Source organism: Piliocolobus tephrosceles, chromosome 14 (assembly GCF_002776525.5).
Source record: "Piliocolobus tephrosceles isolate RC106 chromosome 14, ASM277652v3, whole genome shotgun sequence".
NCBI lineage: Eukaryota > Metazoa > Chordata > Mammalia > Primates > Cercopithecidae > Piliocolobus > Piliocolobus tephrosceles.
This window is the reverse complement of record NC_045447.1, coordinates 67,247,136-67,263,188: the sequence shown is the minus strand read 5'-3', so window position 1 is coordinate 67,263,188 and position 16,053 is coordinate 67,247,136. Positions and strand designations below refer to the sequence as shown.

General features: G+C 37.9%; 1 protein-coding gene across 1 annotated transcript in view; it reads left to right on the top strand.

Moving 5' to 3' along the window:
- Window positions 1–736: 736 nt before the first annotated feature.
- The window catches only part of TYRP1 (tyrosinase related protein 1), a 35,163-nt gene continuing 19,846 nt past the window's right edge, over window positions 737–16,053 (top strand). The window contains exon 1 of the mRNA XM_026453871.1: window positions 737–893. The gene's annotated coding sequence lies outside the window, so the exon portion shown is untranslated. The remainder of the gene's footprint in view (window positions 894–16,053) is intronic.

Here is a 16,053-nt window from a genome sequence, read left to right as displayed (position 1 = left end):
GCTGGTTCACCCAATGGTGTCACACCGATCCCTTAGGCTGAGGTAGCTTTTTTCCAAGCTTTTTTTCTTTCTGTTTTTCACACAAGAATTTCTATCATCCTGTCTTCAAGTTCACTAATTCTTTCTTCTGCCTTCTCAAATTTGTCTTTGAATTCCTGTAGTAAATTTTTTATGTCAGTTATTGAAATTTTCTGTTTCAGAATTTCTTTTTAGTTTATTCTTAGATAGTCCATCTCTTTATTGATATTTCCATTGTGTGTATACATCATTTTCTTTACTTTCTTCAATTTACCTTCCAAGTCCTCCTTCAGAGATACAAGCCATCAATAGACTCTAGAGTTCTAAAATGCTGATATCGGACAGACTCTGCCAGTACAATTGTTACCTAGGAGGGGAGACATATTTCTGGTATTTCCTACTCCACTATCTTCCCCGAATTGCATTTTTGAGATAATTGAGACATTACTATGTTTCCTAGCACAGAAGTCAGATCCGAAGTAAACCTAAACATAACTTTTAATATAAACACATATTATCAGTCAAGATAAAGTTAAATATATATTATGCTGACAATGCCCAAATCTAAATCTAATATAAAACCAGTTTATTTTTCATATAAGTGTCATTGGTTGAGATTCTATGCAATGGCTCAATAATCCAGATTGTCTGGGTCTTGAAGCCCTAAAATTTTGGCATGGGACATTCTCTGTAATTGTCAGGCACAAGTGAGGAAGGCATAAAAGTTATCTCACTAAATACTTCAGCCTCGAAGAGATATACTTCACTTTTCCATGCAACCTATAGACAAAACCCATCATATAACTCTGCCTAGCTACAAGGGGATGGAAAAATAAAATCCCATATACCTGAAAGGAGAGAAGAACCAGATATGGGTAAGCACTACAAGCTTTTACCACAATACTTACCATGAAAACTAGAAACAATAATAGAATCTGCAAGTTAAGTAAGTACTCAGCGGTCTAACCTCCTTCCTAATGTAGAAATCTCTTCCAAGATGTCACCAGTGCTTTAACTAGCCTTTGTTCAAATGCCTCTACAGTCATGGGGCTCACAGCCTCATTATTAAATATTTTCTTCTTTGTTAAAATCATTGAACTAAAATCTGCCTTCTGATAATTCATAAGATTTGCTTCACCCTGTGACTGTCACTTTCAATGTTTGCACTTGATTAAAAAAAGAAAAACAACTGTAGAATATAAGATGCAAATTAAGAAGACATATTTATTTTAAAAATGAAGAAAAAACAAATACTTAATAAAAGACTAGATCACTTTTAAGAGCTAACAATGCTTAGGAAAAGTCACAATATATAATCTGTCAATTAGAGTTTCCTTGTAATTTTTTTAGAGTACAAATTATTCTTCAGAAGAGGAGGATGAATGTGCAATAGGGCTTATTGTCTTTTTGCTTTTTGTTTTTATTGTTCTACATATGTAACACCTTCCTTATTAAAAAATAAGTTTTATGCAGCAAATTTCTAACTTAAAAAAGGGACGTTTAATAGCTTAGCTAAATTTTAAGCTACCTTTCTTAATCTATTAGCCAGATACAAGTATTTTGTGTAAAATATTATATTTCAAAAAATTATAAACTGTGTGATGGAAGTGACTAATGTTTAAAGACCTAAATTTTTTATTCAGGGATTAACATAGTAAGAGTAATATCTAATATATGCCTTCCATGAACAGAGAACATAAAATATTTTGTAACTGGATGATTGATTCATCTCTTCAAAATAAGAGTTTGCTTTCCATTTGATCTTTCTTATTGATTAATATCTGGGTTTAGTTTTCTCTCTCATCAGGTTCTTATTTTGTTTGTTTAAATTTTTCATGCATATTGGCAGAATATCATTGAACCCTTCAGAAAGAATATAGAGCTACATATTTATTGACCTACTTATAATTCTATATAAGAAAATAAGTTAACAGTTGAGCTCATTTCAAAAAAGGGCCAGGTGTGGTGGCTCACACCTGTAATCCCAGCACCTTGGGAAACCAATGTGGGCAGATCACTTGAGGTCAGGAGTTCAAGACCAGCCTGGTCAACATGGTGAAACCTGTCTCTACTAAAGATTCAAAAATTAGCCACGCATGCTGATGGGTGTTTGTAATCCCAGCTACTCGGGAATCTGAGACAGGAGAATCGCTTGAACCTGGGAGGTAGAGGTTGCACTGAGCTGAGATAGCACCACTGTACTTCAGCTTGAGCGACAAAGCAAGACTGTGTCTCAAATATATGTAAATATGGGAAAAGATTTCATAATGACCACTGACTAAAAGGAGACTCAAACAGCACCTAAAATATTACAATAGAATTAGACAAGGAGTTTGATATTAAAGATCATAGGCTACTTTGTCTATAATTGTTAATACAAGATGTTAGCACAGCTCAAAAATGAAATATATATTGTATGAACCAATTTCTTAGCTCCTTAGACATGTTTGACTGCTTTTTATAATAATCTCTCTGCCCCTCCACACCTCCTTTAGTTTTCCTGTTTATTTTAAATGATATAATAACACAACCACAGCAGTTGTAATGCTTTGGAAATAAATAGTGCTAGAAATGGCACTAAGAGGACCCGTTCCAGTTTCAGCTTGCTTCTTTACTTGTACACAGATTTGAGCAAATCATTTTAGTTTTTTGAACCTCCATGAATAAGGATATCTACCTTATAGAATTGTAGGAGGATTAAATATGAGATGTGTTGAAATTTGCCCCAGTGCTCTCAGTACTTCTCGAGTTCCCATCCCTTGATGATGTCCACAGAGATAAAAGGTCTCAGACAAAAAGCTGGAATTAAGAAACAAGTGAACATCAAATATAAAAATTGAAAAAAAAATCCATAGGCCTTTGAAAGATAGAAATATAGAATAAGTAGTGCAAATGGGTCATTTTCTAATTTTTTAAAAAGGGTCTTTTTTCCTATAGAGTTTATATTAGTGCATTTTTACAATTATACTTAAGAGTTTTTATAAATATTTTACAAAATTAAGAAATCGCTGTTGACAAAGCCTTTTGTGGACCTCAAGAAATTCTGGATGCTGTGTCTGATAGATGTGGATAAACAGACACGCCAACACTAACATTTAGAATAAAGAGCATGCCAGGCTATGCTATCAATGGCCTCTTTTTCTCAGTATGACCCATGAGAATACCAGCACATCCTTTTCTGCCGCTTTTCTGAATGGGTGTGCATTTCCACATGAAGACTACTACTTCCTACCCACTCCCTCTTACTGCACATTCTAGGTCCCTGGGCTTCCCATTTAGTGGAGGGTTACTAAGAGATGTTAATTGACAATCAAATGCAGAAACTCTTTTATATCACTAATAATATAACCTTGTAACCCTATTCTGTGACTCTACAGTGAAAAGGCAGGATGGTATAGCACCCCCAAATAAAAACCTTAAGTAATCAAACTCACACAGTTATGGACATGACTTATTTTAATTATCAGCTTAAATTTAAGTGATATTTGTTAATCATACAGAGTCCATGGGGTAGCAGTGATTGGGAGTGCCTCCTCTTGTCTATCATCTTGTGCCTGAGCAAGGTTACTGCACTTGGACCTTCATCCTCCTGGCTTGGCTTCCACAGTCTCCTTATAGCAACCCTCCACACCTCTCTCATGCTGCTCTCTATCTCTCTTCCAGCACCTCAGTGCTACCAAATTCTTCATTCCCTCCTCTTTTGATGTAACTTCTAACATCTAGCCTCACGGCAGATTATCAGAGTGCGTAGGGAGGAAACAGAGGTAAATATTCGTTCGGATGAAGAGGTAGAAGGGGTCAGGAGGTTTCCATCATTGTCTGTCTTCTGCAAGCTTATCTAAAAGTGAAGAGACATCCTTAAAGTATTGACCAAATGTCAGTTGTCTCTTCAGACTTCCTATGGTTTAAAAATAAATGAAAAGAAAAAAGCTCTGTTTTCTTACCTAAATTTGAGTTATATTACCAAATGCCCCTTTGGTAATGGGGCCTTTATAGGTTCCAGCGTAAGTAATACATGGTGTGTGCATGCATGTTTCTCTCTCTCTCTCTCTCCGTGTGTGTGTGTGTGTGTGCGCGCGCGTGCGTGTGTGTGTGTGCGCGCGCGCGTGCGTGTGTGTGTGCGCGCGCGCGTGCGTGTGTGTGTGTGCGCGCACGCGTGCGTGTGTGTGTGTGGAGAGAGAGAGAGATGGAGAAAAGGGAGGCGTGATAATCTTTCTAAACTTATCCAAATTGCTTGTGAGAAAAATAGCAGTAATCATAACACACCAAGTCCCTTATAGCTGGTAATGCTTTTCATGTATCTCCCCAGATTCCCTCATTTTAACTTCTTAAATGTCTCACCTCCTCCTCTATATCCTGGAAAATTATAATATGCTGATTCAATTTTAAAAAGTTATTTGAAATGTAGCCAAACTCATTTGATCTTCCTCAATTCATCACTGCATATGGCTTTCATCCCATTTTATTAGTAAATTTGACACTGATTATGATAAATCCATCCAGAGCCACACATCTCCATCTGCAAATTTCAAGGTTTAATTTTAAACTTTTTAGGGTAAGATATTTTTAAAATATTTTCAACTTGTAGGATTTCAAATACCTTATTTCTAAATGTTTCAATATGATCAATCTTATATATGCGATTTTATACTTCTATATCAGATATAAAAAAGATTTAGATTATTTAGGCCTTCAGTTAGTTCTCTTTATACATGAAGCTACTGTTACCATCAAAATGAAGGGGAAGTGAGATAGTTGCAGTGCTGTCTTTTGAAGGACAGGCCAACTTACTTCTTGCTTCTGAAGGAAGTAGGCTTTACCCTTGAAGACTTCCCTGTCATTTGCTCTTGCATGCACTGTTTTCTTTCATCAGTAAGTTCTCCTGAGCTTCTCTCTTTCTCCCTCTCTCTCTATCTCTTTCTGTCTCTCTTTCTGTTTGACTGTTTCTCTGACATTACCCAAAGATAATTGGTTTTATTTTCTGGTCTCAGAATTATTTGATGTCCTTTAGTAGTGAGGTCAGTTTCCACAAATGCCTAATTAAAAAAAAAATTCTCCTTCAAATAGGCAAGACGTGGAGGAGTTGAGTTCAAAACACCTGGAGTCTCCTTTGATTAGCAGTATTTAATTTCTGATAGTACCCATTTTATGGCATTTTAGTGAAGACAAGTCTAAAAGTTAATAGAGAAGTCAGGCCAATGGTTCCAATAGGAACACACTCCTTTGTTAATCTTTAAATGCTTTTCATTGCATTATTTGTGGATAGAGACCAGCAATGTTCCTAAATAGGAAGTGTGTTTTTGCCAACATTAAGTCCCATAGGTCTCTGATTTTCCTGTTTAGTGGAGGGCTATTAAAAGAGAGTACTTGATTTCTTACAGTTGGAAATTTCCCTGGTTTCTCTAGCCCATGTAATTCTCCAAAATGTTATAGAGTAGACCAAGACCTGAATTTTACCTGTGTTTTTGATTAGGCTTCAGTTTGTTTTATGAACTGAAGTTCTTGTCTCCTTCTGTGCTTCTTCCACAGTGCAGGCAGTAATGACAATATCCTTCATATAGTGTACCTCCTTGCCCTTGATGATATTAGAAACACCTGGTATCCATTCCCATTGTGCATTTAGATAATAGCAATACAAGCACAGAATATTATCTTGGCACCATAGAAGCTCTGTAGTCCCCAAGCGTCAATAGTACATTTTCTTCAAACATTAGCAACTTCAATCCCTGGCAAGAAAAAAAAAACAAAAACAGATTATGCAATCTATAATGATCTTACTCTTCACCAAAATTCTATTTTTTGTGTTCATTATTAGAAATTTTCACAGACATATTTTGGCAGTCATAATTCTGCCTGCCCAACTAGATGTAAGCTCAGTGAGGAAGGGGGTCTATTGCTACTTTTCTTTAATGATGGAGACGCTGACGAGTGTATGAGGAATTTTACCCATTAGATGTTTGAGGCTATAGAGATCTTTGATCGTGCCACTGCTCTCCAGTCTGGGCGACAGAGTGAGACCCTGTCTCAAAGAAAAAAATAAAAACGATGTGTTCACTCATTTAAAAACTCTGTCAGACCACTCTTTGTTACAATTTTTTTAATTTTTTAAAAAAATTTCGTGGGTGCAGAGTTGGTATATATATTTATGGAGTATATGAGATATTTTGATACAGACATGCAACATTAAATAAGCACATCATGGAGAATGGGGTATTCATACCCTCAAGCATTTATCCTTTGAGTTACAAACAATCAAATTACACCGTTTAAGTTATTTGAAAATATGCAGTTGTGATTGACTATGGTCACCCTATTGTGCTATCAAATAGTAGGTCTTATTCATTCTTGCTATTTTTTTTTTTTTTGTACCTATTGACTATCCCTACTTCCCTACTCCTCTCAGACCCCCACTATCCTTCCCAGCCTCTAGTAACCATCCCTCTAGTCTTTATGCCCATGAGTTCAATTGTTTTCAGTTTTAGATTCCACAAATAAGTGAGAATATGTGAAGTTTGTCTTTCCGTGCCTGACTTATTTCGCTTAACAGAATGTCTAGTTCCATCCATGTTGTTGCAAATGACTGAATCTCATTTTTTACTGCATTTTGTATATGTACCACATTTTCTTGATCCATTTATCTGTTGATGAACACTTAGGTTGCTTCCCAATTTTAACTATTGTAAACAGTGCTGCAATAAACATAGGAGGGCAGATATCTCTTCGATATATTGATTTCCTTTCTTTTGGGTATATATCTAGCAGTGGGACTGCTGGGTCATGTGGTAGCTCAATTTTCAGTTTTTTGAGGAAACTCCAAATTTTGTTCCATAATGGTTGTACTAATTTACATTACTACCAACAGTGTATGAGGGTTTCCTTTTCTCCATGTCCTTGCCAAAATTTCTTATCGCCTGACTTTTGGACATAAGCCATTTTAATTGGGGTAAGAGGGCGTCTCACAATAGTTTTGATTTGCACTTCTCTAAAGATCAGTAATGTTGAGTATCTTTTCATAAGTCTGTTTGCCATTTGTATGTCTTCTTTTGATAAATGTCTATTCAAATCTTTTGCCCACTTTTTGATTGGATTATTAATTTTTTTCTATAGAGATTTTTGAGCTTCTTATATATTCTGCTTATTAATCCCTTGTCAAGTGGGTAGTTTGCAAATATCTTAGCCCATTCTGTGGGTTTTCACTTCACTTCATTGATTGTACTCTTTGCTGTGCAGAAGATTTTTAACTTGATGTGATCCCATTTGTTCATTTTTGCTTTGGTTACCTGCGCTTGTGTGGTATTGCTCAAGAAATCTTTGCCAGGACCAATGTCCTGAAGATTTTCCTCAATGTTTCCTCATTGTAGTTTCATAGTTTGAGGTCTCAGATTTAAGTATTTAATCAAATCATTTTTTATTTGATTTTTGCATATGGAAAGAGATAGGGGTCTAGTTCCTTTCTTTTGCATATGGATATGTAACTTTGCCAGCACCATTTATTAATGAGATTGTCTTTTGCTCAGTGTATGTTCTTGGCATCTTGGTGAAAAATGTCTTTACCGTAGGTGTGTGATTTTGTTTTTGGGTTCTCCTGTTCCACTGTTCTATGTGTCTGTTTTTACGCCAGTACCATGATGTTTTGGCTACTATCACTCTGTAGTATAATTTGAAGTAAAGTAACATGATTCCTCCAGTTTCATCATTTTTGCTTACGATAACTTTGCCTCTTCAGGGTTTGGTGTTCCATATAAATTTTAGGATTTTCTTTCTATTTCTGTGAAGAATGTCTTTAGTATTTTGATAGGAATTGCATTGAATCTATAGATTGCTTTAGGTAATATTGACATTTTAACAATCTTGATTCTCCAATCCATGAACACAGAATATTTTTCCATTATTTGGTGTCTTCTTCAATTTCCTTCATCAGTGTTTTGTAGTTATCATTGTAGAGATCTTTTACTTCTTTGATTAAGTCATTCCTTGGTATTTAATTTATATGTGGCTATTGTAAATGGGATTACTTTTTGATTTCTTTTTCACATTTTTCACTGTTGGCATATGGAAATGTTACTGATTTTGGTGTGTTGATTTTGTATCCTGCAAACTTTACTGAAATTGTTTGTCAGCTCTAATAGTTTTTTGGAGGAGTCTTTAGCTTTTCTTCAAATATAAGATCTTATCATCAGCAAACAAGGAAAAATTGACTTCTTCGTTTCCAATTTGGATGCTCTTTATACCTTCTCTTGCCTGGTTGCTTTAGCAAGGCACTATGTTGAATAATAGTGGTGACAGTGGGCATCCTTGTCATGTTAGAGAAACATGTTAGATGTTAGAGAAAAGGCTTTCAAATGTTCCCCATTTATTGTAATACTAGCTGTGGGTCTGTTGTATATGACTTTTATTATGTTGAGGTATGTTCCTTCTATGCCCAGGATTTTTAGGGTTTTATCACAAAGGGATATTGAATTTCATCAAATGCTTTTTCAGAATCAATTGAAATAATTGAACATTTTTATCCTTAATTCTGTTGATATGATGTATCACATTGATTGATTCATGTGTATTAAACCATCCTCACATACCAAGGCTAAATCCCACTTGCACATGATGAATAATCTTTCTAATGTATTGTTGAATTCAATTTGCTCATATTTTGTTGAGGAGTTTTGCATCAATATTCATCAGAGATATTGGCCTGTAGTTTTTTTTGTTTTTTGTTTTGTTTTGTTTTGTTTTTTGAGACGGGGTCTCACTCTGTTGCCCAGGCAGGAGTGCAGTGGTGCAATCTCCACTCACTGCAAGCTCTGCCTCCCGGGTTTACACCATTCTCCTGCCTCAGCCTCCCGAGTAGCTGGGACTACAGGTGCCCACCACCATGCCTGGCTAATTTTTTTGTATTTTTAGTAAAGATGGGGTTTCACTGTGTTAGCCAGGATGGTCTCCATCTCCTGACCTCGTGATCTGCACGTCTCAGCCTCCCAAAGTGCTGGGATTACAGGCGGGAGTGTTTTCTATTTTTTAAAATGTGTCTTTGTCTGGTATTGGTGTTGCAGTAATACTGGCCTCATAGAATGAATTTGGAAGTATTTCTTCCTTCTTTATTTTTTGGAATAGCCCAATAGGGTTTCACCACATTGGCCAGGCTGGTCTCGAATTCCTGACCTCAAGTGACTAGAAAAGAAAGAGCAAACCAAACCCAAAATTAGTAGAAGAAGAAAATAATAAAGATCAGAGCAGAAATAAATGAAATTAAAATAAAAAATGAAACAAAAGTTGATGTTTTTAAAAGTTAAACAAAATTGACAAACCTTTAGTCAGACTAAGAAAAAAAGAAGACGTTCCAAATACATAAAATCAGAAATGAAAAAGCGGATATTACACCTTGGTCCCTCAAAGTGCTGGGATTACAGGTGTGAGACACCACGCCTGGCCAATCCCGGGCTTTTCTTTACTAGAATACTATTTATTATGGATTCAATCTCATTATTTGTTATTGGTCTGTTCAGCTTTTGGATTTCTTCATGGTTCAATCTTGGCAGCTTGTCTGTATCTAGGAATTTGTCCATTACTTCAAGGTTTTCCAATTTATTGGTATATAATTGCTCAAAGTAGCCACTAATGAGTGTTTGAATTTCTTCAGTATTCTTGTAATGTCTTCTTTTTCATTTCTGATTTCAAGTATTTGGAACTTCTTTTTTTTTTTTTTGTCTGGCTAAAGATTTGTCAATTTTGTTTAACTTTTTAAAAAGTCAACTTTTGTTTCATTGATCTTTTGTATTTTTTTCATTTTAATTTCATTTATTTCTGCTCTGATCTTTATTTTCCTCTTCTACTAATTTTGGATTTGGTTTGCTCTTGCTTTTCTAGTTAAGATCTATCACTCGATTTCTTATTTGTCATTTTTCATCTTTTTTGATGTAGGCACTTGTATCTATAAATTTCCCCCCAAGTAATGCTTTTACTATATCCCATAGGTATGTTGTGTTTCATCATTATTTGTTTCAAGAAATCTTTCAGTTTGTATAAAAGTCTGATGAATCATCCATCTGCAACATTAATTGTTAATCAATATAGATTTATAATTATTATGTTGTTTATTTCAGAGCCTTCAAAATAACAATGGTTTTCAGTGGAACAGACACTTCTAGCTGAACACTAAACTTATTTCCTCTTTTTCCTTGGCATGTAGCTAGACTGCATTAACCAACTTTCCTTTTAGTATATGGGGTTAACTGACTTGTTTTAGCCAACGGAATTTTGTAGGAAGTAATGTAGTCCTTTACAAAGTCTAGCTGCCACCACGCCCGACTAATTTTTTGTATTTTTGGTAGACACAGGGTTTCACTATGCTGGCCAGGATGGTCTCGATCTCCTGGCCTCATGAACCACCCGCCTCGGCCTCCAAAAGTGCTGGGATTACAGGCGTGAGGCACCGTGCCTGGCCCAGATAAGACTTTTTAAAGTCAAGCCTGGCCTTGGGTCTATACCCTCAAATATCTATGAGTTGGGTAAATTCCTATATTCTTGAGGTCTCAAGAACATGGGGCTCCCGGGCTTTTTAGAAAGTGACATTCTTTACTCACCACGGATTAGAAACCCTGTACAGGGACTGTGTAGAGAAGCTATGAGGCATTTTTCCAAGGTGTTTTTACTGGCTCTTCAAGTTAAGCTTGATTCCTTAAAGGGAAACACACCCTTCCAGTCAAAGCCTTGGTAAAACCAACAGTTTCTCCAATTGTGTCCTGTTGCAAAACAAAATGGTTTCTTATTGCACTCATGCAAATAACTGTATTGCCATAGATTGAGAATATTCACAAACAGTTTCCAAATTCTGGAGAAGCCAGGCAGAGAGAAACAAATATGCTCCAAATGTTGTTCACAGAAATACACCTTACTCTATTATTAAAGGTTATAAATGGCTCAAAATAAAAGTGGTCCTTGACTCTGAAAAGCAAAACAAGGATCAGCAACGTTTTAAACAAAAAGTTAAAAATATTACTTTAGTTTCTTATTAGTTCAGTCAATTTTGTTAACTCTTGTTCAGCCCGATAGTAATAAACATTTCAGCTCTTCATGAGTTGTGTATGTTTTCTTCTATTCCAATGTCACAATCTCCAAAGATATCAGAAAGTTGCCCCTGTCAAAGTCCTATAGTTGATTATAAAACATCTTTTGGACAGGATCAAAGCAAGAGAACAATTGTCTGTGAAAGACAAAATATCCAGGGTAGTTACAGTCAAAAACACAGTTGACAAAGAAACTTGCTTATTTCTGTAGTTTACAATAACTTAACATAATAACTGTAATTACGATTCATAGCATGTACTCAGATATTAGGATTTCAGAAATCCCATACAATTTTGGATTAATAATATTCACTAAAATATATCCTAAAAAGACTACACCTTATTTTTATATTGGCAATCCCATGTAACTAAGCTTGTCAAATAATACTGTTTACCTCTCTTTTAGATGCTCCAGGGGCCCTGCCCTCTGTAGCATCCAAAAGTTAGGGATCAGAAAAGACAATTTGGGGGCTGAAATTTGATTTTCAGAAGGCTACCAAATATGTTAAAGGTTTAAAACACTTGATATCATGGAATAGAATTCCAGATTACCATGTCATTTATTTTAGCCAAAATGATGACTCAAAAATTTTAAAAGAAGGCAAAAACCTTTACTCATTAAGAGGTAAGATTTAGCTTTCCAAACAATCTGTCTTTAATATTACATATAAGTCCTGTTCAAGAAAGAGAAAGCCAAATTTCACCCTTGCATTAGTCTACTATTAATGTCAATCTCAATTTTTAATGAAACCTGATAGATAATTCTACACAGTCTTAACCAGTCTGACCATGAGGTGAGATTCTTGTAAACCTTTCATAACCCTTCACAAATTGTTGTTAAAGAGCATACTGGTGCATTAAGAAAACTTTGTTGTGGTATTTCAATGCTCAATTTATGGCAAAACCATATACAATTTTGAATTTAGTTAATATGTTCACACATGTAACACATATATGATTACACAGACAGACAGAAGATCCAGTAGTTGTAAGATTTTTAATTTGCCAATCTCTGAATTGGATTATTGGCCTCAGTGTGGAGCCTTTCAAGAAGCAGGGCTAGGAAAGCATGCAGTTTCTAGGGCCTAATAAACAGACATAGCTGGAAGACAAAAACAGATTTTGAAAGGGATCTATCTGTTTTTTATTCTGGGAGATCCATAAAAAAACAGAGGTGTTTCCTCCCAAAAAACCCCCCAAAAAATGAGGTCCATGGTACCTTCTCTCTGTTTTTCCCAAGGAGTCTCATGCTCTCAGAAGTCATCCTAGGACCTCTTGTGTGTGCACTAACAGTGGCAAGACAAAATGGAGAAAAATAATTCAGTCAACTGAGAAAAAAATCATTTTCCAGAAAAACAAGATCCAAGAAGAGAAAAACTTAAAGGCCTTTCAAATATACCTATAGTTTGATATCCACTTTTAAATAAGCCTATTTTTAACCATAGCATTCTTTAAGAGACTCTTTTTTTTTTTTTCTTTTAGATAGAGTCACCCTGCAAGCTCAGACTGGCATGCAATGGTGTGATCTCACTTCACTGGAATCTCCACCTCCTGGGTTCAAGCTATTCTCCTGCCTTAGCCTCCCAAGTAGCTGGCATTATAGGCATGTGCCACCATGCCCAGCAAATTTTGTAATTTTAGTAGAGACCAGGTTTCACCACATTGGCCAGGCTGGTCTTGAATTCCTGATCTTAAGTGATTTGCCCACCTTGGCCTCCCAAATTGCTGAGATTAGAGGCATGAGCCACCATGCCAGACCAAGAGACTTGTTTTAAATCTGTTGTTACCTAACTTTAGCCATGCCAAGCGGCCAATATTTCTGGCTTTTTAACTTTACCAAAAGTAACCTCACAGGTGGAATCAGTAAGCCTTAACTAAGGTTATGACTTAACTGCAAATATACGAGGTATTTTCAAAGAGGTGGTAAGCAGTTTTTACAAAATCTAGAATCTTTAAAGATAGCTCAGAGAAAGGAAGGTTTAAGAAAGAAACTAGAAGTTGTTTAGGGAGGAGAAGAGAATCAGCAAATGGTGAAAGTCACACCGATATTAACCAGAAAGTACTCATTCTTTAAGTCAAGATTGAACCCAGGCCACCATTTAAAAACAGTAGAGACTGATTTGTTTTTCTAAGACCACCAGAGCAGGCACAAAAGAACCAGTGGGTAGGCAAGGGTAGGAGCAAAACTGCAAATTTATTTTTGGTCACCTAGCTTCAAGGGAAGAAGGTGGGTAGGGAGAGGTCTGTCGGCCTCCGGCAAAGGAGGCCAACAGAGTCACCCGGTGAAGCTCTGGGACGGAGTTCCTGCAGTCCCCACAGGAGTGAGGGACTGAGGAAGGCCGTGAGGAGGCCGACAGAGTCCCCCGGTGGGGCTCTCCGGTGGGGTTCCTGATGCAGTCCCAACATCCCGACAGGAGGAGGGGGCTGGGAAGTCCACGGGGCGTGCTGGCCGGGAGCGGCTTTTCTAGGAGTGGGAGGGCAATAGGCGGGGCATGGGTGTGTCGGGGGGCATTCTGCAAGTGCGACCAGGTAAATCTTGGTCTCTTCGGATTGACGTCACCTGGCGCATGCCCGGTTGGTCTGCACCTTCCTGGGCGCCAGCTGCATTTTCGCGGGCGGGAAAAGTTGGTGGTGAAGAACCCGGAAGTGCACCATCCTGCCTCCCTTAGTCCAAACAGAGAGCAAAAGAAAGTATTGCCATGTGGTTACAAGGTCAAACTCCCAAGGATGTAAAAGAAGATGGAGACCTCATCCAGTTTTTTCAAATCCTTACAGTGATCTTAACTATTCCTTTTGCCAGTTTGCCCAGGGAGAGAGAGGCCAGAAGTTCAATTGGAAAATAAAACAAAACAAAACAAAACAAATAAAACCTTTATTGTTGGCATGTCCAGCTTCTGGGTTCCCTTCCACCAGCTCAATTTTAAGCCAAGTTGTTCAAAATTTGGGGAAATTAACTTTCCTCAGTTTGAACAATGCATGTGAGGGGAGTGTCCTGTGGTATAGGGACACAATTATGCATCTGTGAAGAGAAGACAGAGGAGGAAAAAAGAAAAGAAAGTTCGTTGTTTTTTTTTTTTCAAAGGAGGCTCAGTGATTCAGGAGGAATTCAAGAGAGGTATAGACTGTGAAGATGATTGGTTACCTATCTGGAAAGAAGGGAAAAGAGGTGTCCCTCAATTCCTTTCTCTTCCCAGTGAATACCTAGGGAACATGAGGGAGAGAAAAGAAAAGGCATCCTCCATCTTCCTTCCTTATATTCCCGAGTCCCAGTGACCTCATCAGGGTGCTTCTCATGGGTGTCAATGTAGCTTTGACCATGTTAACAGGGGGCCTAGATGGTGGGAATTATCCATACTCACCCATGTGCTGCCTTCCCCCCTGCTCTCATAGAAAAGCTCCCTGTATTTGCAGGACTATCTGAACTCCTGACATGGTAGAGAAAAACTAAAACAAAAACAGCTTAAATGCAGGGCAGGGAGGTGCCTGGGGAAAAAGCCTCTTGCTCTATGCAACTAGGTTCTTTCAACAGGGGAAAGACTTAATTGCCATATGCTCATTGCCCTAAGAACAGATGGAAATCACATTGTTTTGAATTGTGTAGCAGATGACTGGGTCAAATGCTCATTCTACCCAGTAATGTTTCTGCAGTTTGCAGCAACACCCTTAACATTATAAAAGGAGAGATAAGAGACATTTCAAACTGTGAACGAAGAAAAGAAAACTACCATAGAAAGTCAGGGGCCTCTAGTCAGCCTGCCACACTCAACCCCTCACAGGAGGGATCACATGAGTGAGTGAGTGCAGGATCCAGCCTGCTGCTCTGTGTGCCAACCCAGGAGCAAGCTCTATGCAAGGACTGTACAGCCAGACCAGGTGTGGGGGTGCCTGTGGCTCCACAGTCCCAGAGGGGGTGTTACAGTGTTCCTATAGTTTTGCCGTTCACAGTCTGACAGATGGCAGTGTGTTAGCAGCTCAGTTGGTCCCTTGCCTTATCGCATGGGGCAGTCGCCCTCTGTTGGCAAAGGTGAGGACCAGTATGACAGCCTTTTCTGGGTACCTGCACCTGGTGGGTCCTGAGCTCTTGTCCAGTGTCCAAGAAGAATCAGGTCACAGGAGTGATTGAAGGGTGGTGAAACTGGAGAATTTTACTGAGCAATGAAAACAGTTCTTGGTGAGAGGAGAGAGGGGAACTGGAGTGGGGACAGGAAGGGCAGGTCATCTTCCCTGAAGTCAGGTCATCTCTCCCTCCACTGACTGAGTCTGGGGTCTTTTTAGGCACAAGATGAGGAGTGCATGCTGATTGCTTTGTGAGTATGCAAAAGAGTTTAAAGCAAAGGCACCACTCAAAAGGCACAACAGTGTAGAAATTCAATTAGGAAAGAGTAGATATATGTAAAATGGGTGAAAGGTGGGGACCAACCAGTGGAAAGTATGCCAAACAGGAAGACAAGTTCTCAATCTGGTCTTAGGATTTAACTTGTAACTTGGCTTTCAGGCTTTAAACTGTCTCAGCTTAGAGGTGGGACTTCACCAGGTACCCACTCCTATCTGCCTAGGCATTGGGCTGCCTCCTATCACTATCAATTTCTAGCTTACATCAGGTGCAAGGTCCAATTGCATGTATGTTTAAAAGTTTAAAGGTACTAAATGTACAGGCAATATTTCAAGTACTTGAAGATAATATAAGAAAATACTTCATTTCCCTGGAATAGGAATTTTTTTGTTTGTTTGTTTTTGAGACAGGGTCTGGCTGTGTCAACCAGGCAGTGGTACAATCTTGGCTCACCACAAACTCCAACTCCTGGGTTCAAGCAATTCTCATGCTTCAGACTCCCAAGTAGCTGGGATTACTGGCACACACCACCACGCCCAGCTAATTTTTGTATTTTTAGTAGAGACAGGCTGGGTCTTGAACTCCCGACTTGCCCAGGCTGGGTCTTGAACTCCCGACTTCAAATGATCCACCCACTTCAGC